General features: G+C 40.2%; 1 long non-coding RNA gene across 1 annotated transcript; it reads right to left on the reverse strand.

The window, feature by feature from the left end:
• Nucleotides 1-380: 380 nt before the first annotated feature.
• LOC148043665 (uncharacterized) lies at nt 381-12,128 on the reverse strand. The gene is made up of 3 exons (XR_015698082.1): nt 10,599-12,128; nt 5,732-5,939; nt 381-510 (listed from the first exon to the last, which is right to left on the reverse strand). It is a non-coding gene; the product is annotated as an uncharacterized LOC148043665 (long non-coding RNA).
• Nucleotides 12,129-14,946: the final 2,818 nt, after the last annotated feature.

Here is a 14,946-nt window from a genome sequence, read left to right on the forward strand (position 1 = left end):
ACAAGTCTTAAAGTTGCCAAGTTTGGGAACCACTGCTTTAGAGTCTAAAGAAGAAAAAAGCAGGAGTGTATCTTACAGGGGAAGAAAACCTCTGAATTATCCTTGTCTTTTTACTCTGTATGTCAGCTTCTTTCTTCCTCTAACATTGTCTTCTTCTTCTGCCATTATTTCTACCTATTATTCACCCCCGTGGTACATCTGGAACTCATGCAAGCCATTAGCTGTCTTCCCCGATTTGATGGGCCCTTGTTTCTATTATTTCTAGTTTCCCTGCTGTGCCAGAATTAGCAGAATGGAACTGTGATCAAATGAACTAACAAAAAATGCTAGCGCCTGGAATTTTATTTAAAGACATTCCTTTTTTTATCTTCCCAAATGTACATATTGCAGCTCGTTTGAAGTAGTCTTGTCAAGTCCATTCCAAAGGAAGTCTAGAATATTCAACAATATGTATCTTTCCATCACTTTGAAGTTCGAGCTGCTCACACGTCCCAATCGTGTTATTCTCCCCTAGGATTTAATGGAAATGGAAAGTAAGAGGGCTGCAGACCACTGGAGAAATGATCACTCAAGGAGATGCTATTTATGCCTTACGCAGATATATGCAAATTCCTTAGAAGTTCTAACAGTAACATCAAGAAGTTGAAATCTCTGCCATTTACCAGTTATCACTTTTTCAACATGGGAAAATTGATATTATATTATTGATATTATATGTCAAATTATCCCAAACGAAGGTTTTAGATAAGTCTTCCCCCTCTAGCATCTTCCATGCTATGTTACCCATCACATCAAGCTAGCCCACCATCTGGCTGTGCGGTCAGGAAAGCAGGGATAGAACAACAGTTAGATGAAGAACCGAACCAGTAATAGATCATGATGGAACCAAAGGTAGATATCAATTTGGGGGTCTCAAGAATCAGTTCCTTTTCCTCGCTGATCTTTCCAACATAATAACCTTGAGGTCAAAGGATAGGTTAGGGATTCAGTTGCTAGTATATATAGTAGTATAGCAGTAGACTTATATACAGCTTCATAGGGCTTTCAGCCCTCTCTAAGCGGTTTACAGAGAGTCAGCATATTGCCCCCAACAATCTGGGTCCTCATTTTACCCACCTCGGAAGGATGGAAGGCTGAGTCAACCCTGAGCCGGTGAGATTTGAACTGCTGAACTGCTGATCTAGCAGTAGCCTGCAGTGCTGCATTTAACCACTGCGCCACCTCGGCTCATATTATTATAGTATTACAATACTCATAGTATTGTCCAAAACTCATTGATTGAGCCCAAAGTCTCGAATTTTGGAACATTAGCAAGAACATTAGCAAGAAAAGGATTTAGGCTAGCGGTTCATCTGTCATTAGTAATCTATGTAATGTAATATAACTTTTCATTTCAGCCGTCAGCAGAGGAAAGAAAGCAGAAGTAAATCTCTACGAAGATTTAGGACATCATCTCTAAATCAAACTCCTTCAACGTCAAAGCTCCATGATTATGGCAGCTTTTCATTACACAACTTTCAGTAGCCCTGCAGACTATAAAGGCTGAGCAGGTCTATCCCTTTTCAGGCAGGGTACCACAAACAGTTTTGATACTTCTAACATTTGCGAAGGCTTCAGTCCAGAGAGATTCAATTAATTTTTCATATGCTCAGAACAGTTTCAAGATGTTCCTTCTCGACTTGAACCAAAAACCTCAGCTCCTATCTAGATCTCCACTATAGATATAGATCAATAAGCAGCAGCTGACTTCAAAAGTGTCACAGTCGGTAATTACCATCATGTGTGCTCACTAATGCAGATATATTGGAATCTCACAGAAATTGGGCCCTAGGAATTTTTCCGTGTGTGAGCTCCCATTCAGGTTACATCGCTGTTGGGAAGCATCTTCAGAACGTGACTTTCTCCCATTTGAAATAAGTGGAGGAATTTTAAATAAATAGGTTTTGACCCTTATGTAATCCTCCTCTGCACAGCAGTATGTAAGAATATCAATTTTTAAAAAATTGTAGGCATAGATACATTCTGTCAGCCTCTGCTTTGCTGTTGCTTCAGTTGCCATGAAACGGGGAGGGTGGGCATGGTATTTGGGAGGGGTTACTCGTGCTGGAGGAAGGTTCTGGAGTTCAGCTGCCTATCGGACTACGCATGCGTGGGAGATTCCCGCCAGGACTAACGGCACCGACATTCCATCTTCGTGATGCCTTTTGAAGTTATCTCACACCTGACACTTGAGAGAATTATGATTGGACTGTAACTGTGATGCCAAGGGGTGGGGAATGGGCTATTCTATATATCCATCGCTTTCGCGCCTAAATAATCAGACTTCGCTACGCTACGCCTTTAATCACTTATAATTAGTAAAAGTACACTTGATTTCTACACATGGAGTCTCGTGGTCTTCTTTCCTGATTATCTAATGGAGAGGTCCTGACACATTCACCTTTTGTACTCATTTCTCCACAGAATTTCTCTACTATTAGCAATATGCACAATATGCACCTACCCACAAACAACACAACAGGAAATATTAGTTTGTCTCTCCCTTCCTACAGGCCAAAAAATTATTGGTAAATTTACCTATGCTGGATATTCTCAAGAGGAGGTTCATTTAATTAGGATCCTTGCACTGAGAAGGCCTTCCTATTCAATAGCCTTCACATTCTACAATTCCATGATTTTAAGAGCCACCTTTGTGCAGCACTCCAGAGATAATTATGGAGAAAGTTTTAGAGAAAGAACCACAGGTTCAGAATAAAATCACAGTTCCCAGTTTGTTAGCTTGTTGTTAGTTGCTAAATCGTGTCCGACCCATAGTGACCCCAAGGACAACGTTCCTCCAGGCCTTCCTGTCCTCTACCATCCTCTGGAGTCCATTTAAGCTCACATCTACTGCTTCGGTGACTCCATCCAGCCACCTCATTGTCTGTCGTCCCCTTCTTCTTTTGTCCTCAATTTTTCCCAGCATTCGGCTCTTCTCCAGTGAGCCCTTCCTTCTCATTAGATGGCCAAAATATTTGAGTTTCATCTTCAGGATCTGGCCTTCTAAAGAACAGTCAGGGTTGATGTCCTCTAGGACTGACTGGTTTAATTGCCTTGCAGTCCAAGGGACTCACAGGAGTCTTCTCCAGCCCCATAGTTCTATTAGATAACAAATGATGTCTATGGAGATTCTCAATCATCCAGGTCATGACTGTCCCAAAGGTGCTTTTCCAAAGACAACAACACTTTCTTAGTTTTCTTTTCCCTTGAAAATGTTTCGCTTCTCATCCAAGAAGCTTCTTCAGTTCTTTTTCAAGCTCTTCTTCTTTGAATCGTCATGCAAATGCTGCCACTTACACACTTGCGCAAGACATTGGATGTACATAATCTCGACATTTAAACGACGATGTTACTGTCAGCCTCTGCTTTGCTGCTGCTTCGGCTGCCATTGAAATGGGGAGGGGGGCATGGTATTTGGGAGGGGTTACTAATTGTGCTGGAGGAAGATTCTGGAGTTCTGCTGCCTGTCGGACTACGCATGCGGAGGAGGTTCCCGCCAAGGCCAACGGCACCGACATTCCATCTGGGTGATGCCTTTCGAAGTTATCTCACACCTGACAATTGGGAGAATTATGATTGGACTGCAACTGGGATGCCAAGGGGTGGGGAATGGGTTATTTTATATATCACTCGCTTTCGCGCCTAAATAATCAGTCTTCGCTTTGCTACGCTTCTGATCATTTATAATTAGTAAAAGTACACTTGATTTCTATCAATGGAGTCTTGTGGTTTTCTTTCCTAATTACTCAATGAAGGAGTGCTGATGGGCATTTAATCAGTCTGACATTATCCCAGTTTGCTGTGGATATCTCTGCTGATAGGCAATTATAAATATATTTAGACCTTTACTTTTCCTACCATGTTTGGGTTTTAGAAGAAATCAAGGCAGTGAAAAAAATACATTTTGTAACACAGTCTAGTATATGCACTTGTTCCAGTTTGCAGTTTATAGTTCTTTTCAGGTTGTTTTTGTCGGGGAGATAAATGATCACATGGAGATGACAGAAGAAATATTGCAGAGTTCTTGTTCATCCTCTTCAATGTCCTGTCACAATTATACCAAAAGACACCAGAACATGTATTTACTTTGTTTGTACTTTTCAGTTTCTTCAGCCCCTGAAGCAGGGGTGGGTTTCAACCGGTTCGCGGCAGTCCCCGCGAACCGGTTGGTCGGCGAACCCAGAAGTAAGTAACTTCCGGGAACGGCGAAGGGTCACCCACCCGCCCGCCCCCGGTCCTTACCAGTCTTTGAAGGCTTCTGCGCTTCCCCGCAGGCGCATGGCACATACAGCGCCTGCGCGATTCTCCGCGAGCAGCTGGATGGCACATACAGCGCTTGCGCGAGTTTCCGTGAGCAGATGGAGCATCGCACAGGCGCTAAGACGCATGCGTGAACTGCGCGTGTGCACGAGGACGCCGCTGGCCCCGTTCCAACCGAACCAGTTGGAACGGGATTAGCAACCCACCCCTGCCCTGAAGATACCTGACAATAACAGGCACCATATTGGGATGATTGAACGATTCTTTCTGGAAATCATCTGGCTTTGGACTTGGAAGTATACATTGAGTACAATTCTGAGAATCTACTTAAAACTTCAGATGTAAGGATGGGACAATGAGACATCCAACCTTTCTAAATATGAAAGCTTTTTGTTTCTAAAAAGCACAATTCCTTAGTCTGGAAAGTTCCCTCTCTTGCCTACAAACAAGCATGTTTCTTACATTTGATTTAATTCCTTCTCATTTTTCAAGCCTAGCACCTAAGTTTGCAGCTAAAACGAGGAGAAAAACCTCTGCAAGAAGATTGATATATTTTCATTTCTCCTAATATGCATTCTTATATAATTCAATATCATATACACCTATTCTCATGTGTGTACTCTGCATTTTTTACTAAGCTAATGTATTTTGTGCACATTTTTCATCCAAATATTAAATTATGCTTTACTCATATTTACAATAACAGTCTAGCGCGCAGAATTTGGAAAGGCACATATTTTAGTAAATTGTGTGTGTGTGTGCATTTATATGTGTGCGTTTGTGTACATATGCATACATATGTAGAGAAAGTATTCTGAACATGCAGTCCAGTTAACACACATTTGGGAAATGAAAATTGGAATCTAAGCACTAAAATATGAAACAAATACTGTATATTTAGCAGACTCACCATTTGAGTTGGAGTTTAGCATCTCAAGGAAACAGTTATTGACAGACAATCCTAGTGAAATTATGTCATGAAAATTTGAATGCAAGCAACTGAACAAGTTGTATATGTGTATGTTTTTAGTTTTCCTTTCCTTTCTGATTTTATCACAATTTTCAGATAAGAGAAAATGATCCACTCCCATACCCACATCTCATTTTTTTTCCTAATTCAGAAGTTTAATATTCATATATTGGCCTGAACTTTAACCTGGTGTAGGCAAATTATATCAGAAAAGGAAGTACCTTTGATGAAAATTAATTACTCTTTTCAGAAATATTTTCAAGAAACTAATCTCTCCCTCATGAAAACAAGTGGAAAAAAGTTTGGACTTTAATGTCCATTTTAAGAAAAGCTTAACAAAGCATGGATGATGAATAATAAAAATTTTTGTTGTAAAGAGCTCTTACATTGGCACCTGATAGAAGTAATGGACACATTGATTGGGAAACCAAGAACGCCAACGCTTTAAAAATTAACACCCACCTGTCTTAGATTCGAAGACTGATGTTTTGAGAAGATCAAGCAACACATGGCTGTGTTTGCCTCCTTAGTTCTTTTTGAGGTAAAGTTTTGTATCTTATATCTACTGAAGTTCGTTCAGCACACACCCAGGACAAGGTTTTCTATAGCGTGGCACCAAATTTTGCATGAGGCCAGGCCTATAATATCACGGTTGTTCTTTCAGATGAATCTAAAAAAAGCAGGGAGAAATACAGTGCTCATTTTTATAGTTGGCAAGACATTCAAAACATATCTTTTCCATAAAGTGCACACTGACCACAACTCTTTCCTAACAGAAAGCAGCTGAAAGGGTTCTGGCTGATATCAAGACCAAGGCAGGGGAGAAATTATGTCACCCAATCACCACTATGCCATCTTCCTGCCTTACAAAAATATCACTTGCTGCTATATAAATCATTCTACAGTTTCAATACTGAACTTGTAGTTTGCAAGAAGAACTTGGTGCATTGCTGATGTTCTTTGACTTATCACGTATACATTATCTTTCTGTAACTATGTTGTCTTACTTTATCCATATAGTACTTGTATTATTTTGTTTCTTAGTGAAATTCTTAACAAGAGATGTAAGTTGAAAATTGGCAACTGATTAGAGCAGTGTTTCTTAACCATGGCAACTTGAAGATGTCCGGACTTCAACTCCCAGAATTCCCCAGCCAGCATTCGCTGGCTGGGGTATTCTGGGAGTTGAAGTCCGGATATCTTCAAATTGCCAAGGTTGAGAAACACTGTATTAGAACAAGAGTCTCAATCTCAAGGCCCAAGCGAGTGGATTGGGCCCACAGAGTGCTTAGACCTGGCCTACAGGACCTCCCTGGAAAAAGCAGAGGGGTGCAGGAGGCTGTTGCAGCCGAAAATGGAGCCCAGGAGCCAATTTTTGCTGGCAGAATCCTCGGGCCACCACAGGCGCCCGCGACAGGAGTGAGGTCGAGCTGGCCATGCCTACCTTGGCCCCCTGAGGTCAAATACAACCCTGATGTGGCCCTCAATGAATAGCAATAGCAATAGCAGTTAGACTTATATACCGCTTCATAGGGCTTTCAGCCCTCTCTAAGCGGTTTACAGAGTCAGCATATCGCCCCCACAATCTGGGTCCTCATTTCACCCACCTCAGAAGGATGGAAGGCTGAGTCAACCTTGAGCCGGTGAGATTTGAACCGCTGAACTGCAGATAACAGTCAGCTGAAGTGGCCTGCAGTACTGCACCCTAACCACTGCGCCACCTCGGCTCTTGAAATAGAGTTTGACACCCTGGATTAGAGATTTTTTTTTAAAGTTATTAATCAAGAGCCAGTTTGGTTTAGCAGTTAAATCATCATGCTAAAAATCAAGAGACCATGAGTTCTAGTCCTGCCTTATGCATGAAGCCAGCTGGGTGATCCTCAGCCAGTGTTTCTCTCAGTCTTAGAAAGGAGGCAGTGGCAAACCACTTCTGAAAAAACCTCGCCAAGGAAATAGCAGGGATTATCCACAGAGAGAAAAAGGGTAGAAGAAAAACCTCCGTGCCCCTCCCCTCCGGAAAATCCAGGAAGTAACACTGGCGGCCCCTCTAGCCAAGCATTTCCTGGAGCTCTATGGTACTTGGTCATCTTTTCTTATAAAAGTGAGTAAAAGGGGTGGGGGGGGTCCGTTTTCTTGCTTTAAAGTTTTAATATCTTCAATGAAAGTACTGAGACAGAGACAGAGAGGGATTAGACAGGGTGTCTTGCCCCGGTTAGGATTTCTCAAGCAATCCACTGGGCTTTCAACATGAAGCCAGAAAATCGGGACTTTTTAAAAACGGCCCAGGACACGGGAAAAATTGTTATAAAGCGTGACCATCCCGCTGAAATCGGGACGTCTGGTCACCTTAACCAAACTTTCAAACTAGAAGCTTTTCCTTTAAGATATAAAAGGATTTTTTAAAAAGCCAGAATCTAATAAATGAAAGCTATTATTTGCCAGAACAAAATTCCATCTGCAATATTTTAGTTTTCATTCATCTCTTTGGTCTTCTGTGGATTAATTAACTGATTATTTTTATTTTCTGCCAATTAAACTATTGCAGTCTTGCAGTTCTGCTGGAACATAGTTTGACCTTCAACTGAGTAAAAATTTAATCTGCTATTTAAATAGTAAAAAATATAATAATAAGCAGAATTTGTCAGTGCAGTTGAAACAATCATCTAGTTTTTAAAATGTTTTTCTACTATAAAAGTTAACGCAAACCAGTCAAGCTGATAAAATCTGGAATTATCATCGTAAATAAAAAAAATGGTGTGAAGGTTTTAGAATTTAAATTTTTGAGGTTTTCTATTTTACTTATCAACTTGTTGTTGTTCACAACTACTATGGAATGGCTAGGAAAAAATATTTTTCAAGGCAGCAGAATATACCTATTAAATTTAGATCAAAAAGAAATATCCACAGACCAATAGTAGAAAGGAGGGAAATCTAGTGATAGAAAGACCTAGTCAGCATGCTTTAGTTAAACAAACATCCTTCTTGTTTTTTACAGCTGAATATAGTAGGGCAGAGGCAGAAAGGAAAGATCAAAGCTAAATCTAATAGTACAGAAGAATAAAAGTGAGAGGGAGTGATGTGAATAAGACTGATCCTAGTAGGTATTTGATAAAAGACAGCAAATGTGTCAAAGAATTTAAAAAAGGGAAAACATGTTACATATGGAGAAAATGCAGCTTTTGGTATTACTTTTGCACCATCCCAATTTTATTAAAAGATTATGGGAATGGGGGAAAAAAAAAGAATGGACATGAAGTTAATATTACGATAATTCCATTAATGGTTGAACTTCATTAAGGGATTTAGATTACAATTTGAAGTGCTCTGCCAACCATTAGACTTTTTTTTTTAAAAAAAACTTTTTTTCAAAGCAAAAGAGGGAAGAATCACAAAGAAGCTCATTAGCTTTTAAAAATGAGAACTAAGGCATAATGATCGGTGCAGACTTTTATTTTTCCCCTACAAAAAGAATTTGAGACAACAGAGCAGAAGGGAAAATGGGGAGATGTATATGACCACTTTAGTCTTGGCAAACGTATGATGAAAGTCCCCCACTAATGTTATTAATAATAGAACAGGTGGACTTCTTTGCAAACGTTAGATATAATTAAACTATTTAGTGCAAATGGAAGAACTAGCTAAAATAATATAAAGATAAAATTAAAAGACAAATTAAAAATGGCTGAACAGTTATGGAATTTTGGCAATTGCTGAGATCTCATATGACTTTCCGTAATTTTGCAAGACTTCACAGTATATGTTATTTGTCTGTCTGTCTGTCTGTGTGTGTGTGTGTGTGTGTGTGTGTGTGTATGTATGTATGTATTTAACTTTCATGGGCTTTCAGAGGGGGCACAGGCAGTGGTAGGATTCAGCCATTTCGCACCACTTCGGGAGAACCAGTTGTTAACTTTCTGAGCAGTTTTGTGAAATGATTTTTGGAAGAAATCTTTAGGACAGAGAACTGGTTGTTAAATTATTTGAATTCCACCTCTGGCCACAGATAATGGACATGTGCAAAGTTTTGTGGCAGCAAACCTATTTGACAAAGCTTTGGCAGTCTTGAGTTGCCAAATCAGATCAGTTGGTCCAATCAATTTGAATATGGAAAAATTCACAATGCATGGATAGAAAAATTGATATTTTGAAACAAATTGGAACAAAAATGCTTCTATTAGCAGCTTTCAGAAAAGAGAGATCCTTTCCGTCAGCAAGGTATTTTAAGCTCTGCAACAAGTAGTTGCAGAGAATTCTGAGAATTCTGAGAATTTGTGGAAGGTATCAAGAAAAAGCAGGTTCACTAGCACGACAGAAACCTGTTTTTGCAAATTAGATTTTACCCAGAGTCTTGGCTCTTTACTAAATTAGTTCCATATGTTCGTGATGATATACAGATAGTCCTCAAGGTATGATGCAGTTGGAACTTTAGCCATTAAGCAATGCAGTTGTTAAGTCACTCAGCCTGGTTTTATGTCCCTTTTTGCTGTGGTCATTAAGCGAATCTGGTTGGCAGCAGACCCCTGGGAAGATCACAAATGGTGATCACGTAATTCTAGGATTCTGCAACTGTTTAAAAATACACTCAAATTTTGATCACTTAATCATGGGGACATTGTGACGATTGTAATTGTGAAGATTAATCAATCAAAAGTCACTTTCTTCATTGCTGCCATAACTACAGTTAAACTGTCGTAAGTTGAGAATTATCCGTACTTGATTTCAATGGTCATTAAATAAGGCAACAGATACAGTCTTGAACTAGAAAATAAGTTCTAATGGATTGCATAGACCAGACAAATTAAGCTGTTATTTAATCAAGAACCAGTCTGTAATATTGTCAATCATAGTCATCCTTCCATAATTATATTTTATTTTACTTTTGTTAGTAGATATACCAAATGCTAATGAAAGCAATAAATATAAATACAAATTAAACAAAAATAATACTCTAAAAGAAAAGTGCCAATTAAAGTCAGATTTAAAGAACAGCCTTTCTGAAACCGTGTCAGATGAACCTCAGCAATGAAAGCTCACATCTTTCTTTATGAATTTACCCAATGATGTTGAAATAGGTGCACCTATCTTTCCCTATATTAGAACCAAAATCAATTCTTTTCTGTTTCAACTTCCTGCTGATTTGCTGCCGGGAAGATCATTGAAGATCATTTAATCTGAAGAGGAAAATCCGCTTCCCAAAAGATTTGCTGAATGGGCTAAGTGGAGCTATTCATGATGGAAGAAATGGAGAGGAGGAAAAGAAAATGTAATAGTTCTACTTTTTCCCAAAGACTGGACAAAGAAACATTTTTTTAAAATAAAACTCTAATACCTAAGAAGCGTTTGAAGGCTGTTCTCAGGCATCCTGGTAATTCCAACAGAGTATTGCATAAAGAGACAATAAAATATATATTTTACAATAATTTCCCCTTTTGGGGATGCATTAGTCAGCAGTACTAGATAAAGATGGATAAAACAGAGTTATAATTTGTAGTTTAACTCCTGTCATAAGTAAAACCTCTGCTGTAATTATATTACATCATGTTTTCAATCTGATGAGTTCTGTTCTCACCTTGTTCCTTCTAGTTTTCTTAAAAATATCACAGAACCTGGTTTTTGTCTTAGTTCCCCTAGCAAGTATAGACATTTTATATTTTTCTTTCAGATACTTCCTCCCATCAGCCTCTTTCAGAGAATGGAAAGCCCCCTGGCCTTTTCCAGCTGTTGGAGGCCCATCAAAATAAAATAAATGAGAACATGTGAAAATAAAATAAGACACACGTGCATTCAACCTTAAGTGGAACAGGGTTTAAATCTTTTTTTAAAAAACTATTTGCAAGTATTGAAATGCATGGACTCCTTAAGCTCCAGCTTAGGCAAAATGTCTGGCCTCATATAGAATTCAGAGATTCCATAGTGAATGTCTATCCTAGGCCCAAGAAGAGATTTTTCTTATTCTGGTGCCTTCCAGATATGTTGAGTTTACAACATCTGTTTGCTGGCTGGAGCTTATGAGAATTAAAAAATTCATACAATTGGGGGAGTGAGGGGTCCCAGCAGAGGTGGGTTCCTACCAGTTTGGTCTGGTTCAGTGGTGGGTTGCAGGCAGTACGCCCTGTTACGGGCGTATCGGTACCTGCCGGGAGCACCGGGTACCATTCCGGTACAGAGGGCCCATCCGCCCACCCGCCCTCCTTACCTGTATTTGAGCTCTTTGGTGCTTCTGCGCACGCGCACCGAGCAGCAGGAGCATTGCGGAGGCGTTGCAGAGGTGTTGTGTAGGCATTGCAGACCATTGCAGGAGGTAAGGATGCGTGCACGTTCTGTGCGTGTGTGCTACGCGTGTTCATGTGGTGGACGCCGGGTGTCATTGCACCGTACCAGTTGCAATGGGATCCAGAACCCACCACTGGTCCAATTCTTCCGAACTGGTAGTGCTGCCTTCCAACAGAGAGCGAACTGGTTCTCTGTTTTTGTTAAAAGAGAGCCCTTTTAACAAAAGATCTCACAGATTAGGCCTCCTCCGGATTCCATCTGCTGGTCAATGTCGGCTGGCGACTCCCCGGGGGAGGGCCTTCTCTGTAGCAGCTCCGGCCCTATGGAATGATCTCCCCGTGGAGATCCGGACCCTTACTACTCTTCTGGCCTTTCGCAAAGTGATTAAGACCTGGCTGTTCCAGCAGGCCTGGGGCTGTTGATTTCATCCAGCCCCATCCTAAGCTACATGAATGTTGTGCAATTTTAATGTTCATTATTTTTTAATTTTTATATGTTCCCCCTCCCTGTTTATCTGTAAGACGCCCTGAGTCTCTCGAGAGTGGGCAGCATACAAATCCTAATAAACAGTAAACAAACAGTAAACAGTAAACCCTCCCACCCGCCCCTTAATTCAGGCTTCTGAAACCCAGCTGATCCAAGGCGGCTGCTTGAATTGGTGCTCCTCAGCTTTTTTCTGACCAATCTTTGTTCAATTGTGTCTGGCGCGTGCGCTCAGCGAACTGGTAGTAAACCGGTTAGGAACCCACCCCTGGGACCCAGGTTTGGAAAAGCTGACCTGACCATCATGGCCTACCTCATTTTCCCCTGTTTTTGCAATATATGCTTTGGCTCTGATCAGTACCTCTTTGCTTTCTTTCTTACACCTAAGAATGCAATATACCTAATTATACTGCCTCTGTTCTCTATAATTTATGTTTCCTCAAGAGCCCATTTCTCAATTTGTGTTATATTCTCCCTTCTGTCTCTCACACCCTTTTATTCTGCTGTTGTGTATGGTCTCATTAGGTTATCGGTGTAATTTGGATTGGAGGCTCCTTAGAGTAGAAACCTTGTGTTTGGCCTAATAGATAATACCTCATCATGCTGTTAGATGTGTCTTCTGGGACTGTATTAAACAGGAGTGGTAGATTATTAAGGAGAAGCATCTGGCAGTTTGTGACACCTGGGGTCTGTTTTGCTGCGGCATCAACAAAGTATAATAAAGTATTATTCATCAGATATACATTCTAATGTAGCTCTAGATGTACCATCAACATTTGAAGCTTTAGTCGGACAACTATGAAACTGGTGAATGCTGGTTTCGGGAGGGCCTCTAGGGCAATATGGACTAATGTTGGCCTCTCTGTTTTTATAATCAAAGAACACTTTAGGTAGTAGAATCACTTTCTTGCATTTTACCAGCATGAAATGTGAAGGGTTTACATACGTTTCATAGCTACACCTATGTACGTATAGATATTCTATCATGCTATTGTTAGTATGGAATTTAGGTAAGTTCTCCCTTATTTGGAGATGCTCAGAGAGACTTGGAGCCCCTTCCCAACTCCAAAGTTTGGACAGTTTGTTGCCAAGGAAGAACAACTGTGTGACTGCTCGAAGTGTAACCGAAAGCCTGTGTAACCGTATCTCCCCATGCATTCTTTCAGCACTTCAGAGAGGTCATGTGAATCTCTCTGCAGTAGTAGAGTCTCAGCATAGGAAGTGTGGGTTCCACTTGTATATATATATCTATATCTAACATCCAGAAAACATTCTTCTGTGTTTTTTTTCCTAACAGTTGTCATGGAACTTGATGAAAGATAATAATGTTCTTTCAAAATTTCTTTCAAGGCAGGATGATTCCGGTCAAATTTTTATGGGACATTGAGCAATGTTTTTCTCTTACTTACATTCAAGGTGTTGGAAGAATATGTGTGTTTGCTCTTGTGTTATCGTTTTGCCAGGAAGTTTGTAGCCTCCCTTGTTTCCCACACTTAAATCCCAAGGAAACTGATAATGATAACTCCTGTATTAAGTTTTTTTCACAACGGGTTGTGTGGTCAGCCAGGGAGTTTTAGACTGCTGGAAATATGTGTTACAGAAAAACAATAAAACTAGCAGGTTGCAATCTCTAATAGTAAGGTGAAAGAATGTCAAGGGAAGTTCAAAAGACATTCTCAGCATCCTGAGAATAAGGTAGAAAATTAGAAGTTTCTTTAGCAGGATGTGGGAGGGGGGAACTTTGAGAAACTGGAAACTTTGAGTACATTCCAGCATAGTATTAGTGCAAATAGTTGATTTATTGCTCAGAAGTTCGCATTTATTTTTCCTACTTCCTTCATCCAAACAGATGGTGCCAATTGATTTGGGGGCAATGCTTTACGTATGAAAAACGAGAAACTTTACATTTACAATGATATTGCTGTGAATTGTTGCAATTTTGTTTTTCATCCGATGTAATAATTCTTCATTTACTTGTGTTAGACGTTCAAAAACTATAGAACCCCAAAATGCCAACATATAGCAAGGCAATATGTTACTAAGTTAGGGATTCTAAACTGAAAACCTTACCTAAACCCTTTTTTTACAGTTCTTACAGGGAACCTGGTGGTGACATAGCAATATGAAAGCATCAGGTGGCTTTTTCTACTCCAGATTAAAAAAAACATTTTTTTAAAGAGGTTTAGGGAGGCTTTTTGAAAGTAAAAAAGTTATCCTCGTTCCTATTAGAGCAGTGTTTCTCAACCTTGTCAACTTGAAGATGTCTGGACTTCAACTCCCAGAATTCCCCAGCCAGCATTCGCGAATGCTGGCTGGGGAATTCTGGGAGTTGAAGTCCAGACATCTTCAAGTTGACAAGGTTGAGAAACACTGTATGAGAGGCTTAATGCGCTTATTCTAGTTTGTCTTCTCTTTTTTAAAAAAATTTAAAAATCCACACACACATACACACACACACACACACACACACACACACACACACACACACACGTTGGATATTTACATTGGAGTTTTAAACCAGATATCGGCAGTATAACCTTCAGGGTTTCTGGCCTTGGAAGCAAAAAAGGGGGCTACATATTATCCACAGGCTGCAAGTTGCCAATCCCCCCTCTAGCACCCCATATTTCCTCTCCCCTCCCACAAACACAAGGAGGAGAACTACCATAACTCAGGTCCTCTCATGCCCAACCCTCCAAAGCCGATCCAGAAGGATACTATGGTCAAAAGTATCAAAGTCCACTGAGAGGTCCAGAAAGCCAGAATGGTTGCATCATGTCCATGTCAAGCTTTCCAAAGATCATCAACAAATGCAACCAATGCCATTTCAGTGTTGTGCCCAGGCCTGAATCCAGATTGAAGAGGGTCCAAATAGTCTACTTAATTCAGGGCTACAGCTGTGTGTGCCAGCCACTTTGTCT

Source organism: Thamnophis sirtalis, unplaced genomic scaffold (genome assembly GCF_051295495.1).
Source record: "Thamnophis sirtalis isolate CommonGarterSnake01/CBP01778 unplaced genomic scaffold, rThaSir2_p1.2 scaffold_11, whole genome shotgun sequence".
NCBI classification, from domain to species: Eukaryota; Metazoa; Chordata; class Lepidosauria; order Squamata; family Natricidae; genus Thamnophis; species Thamnophis sirtalis.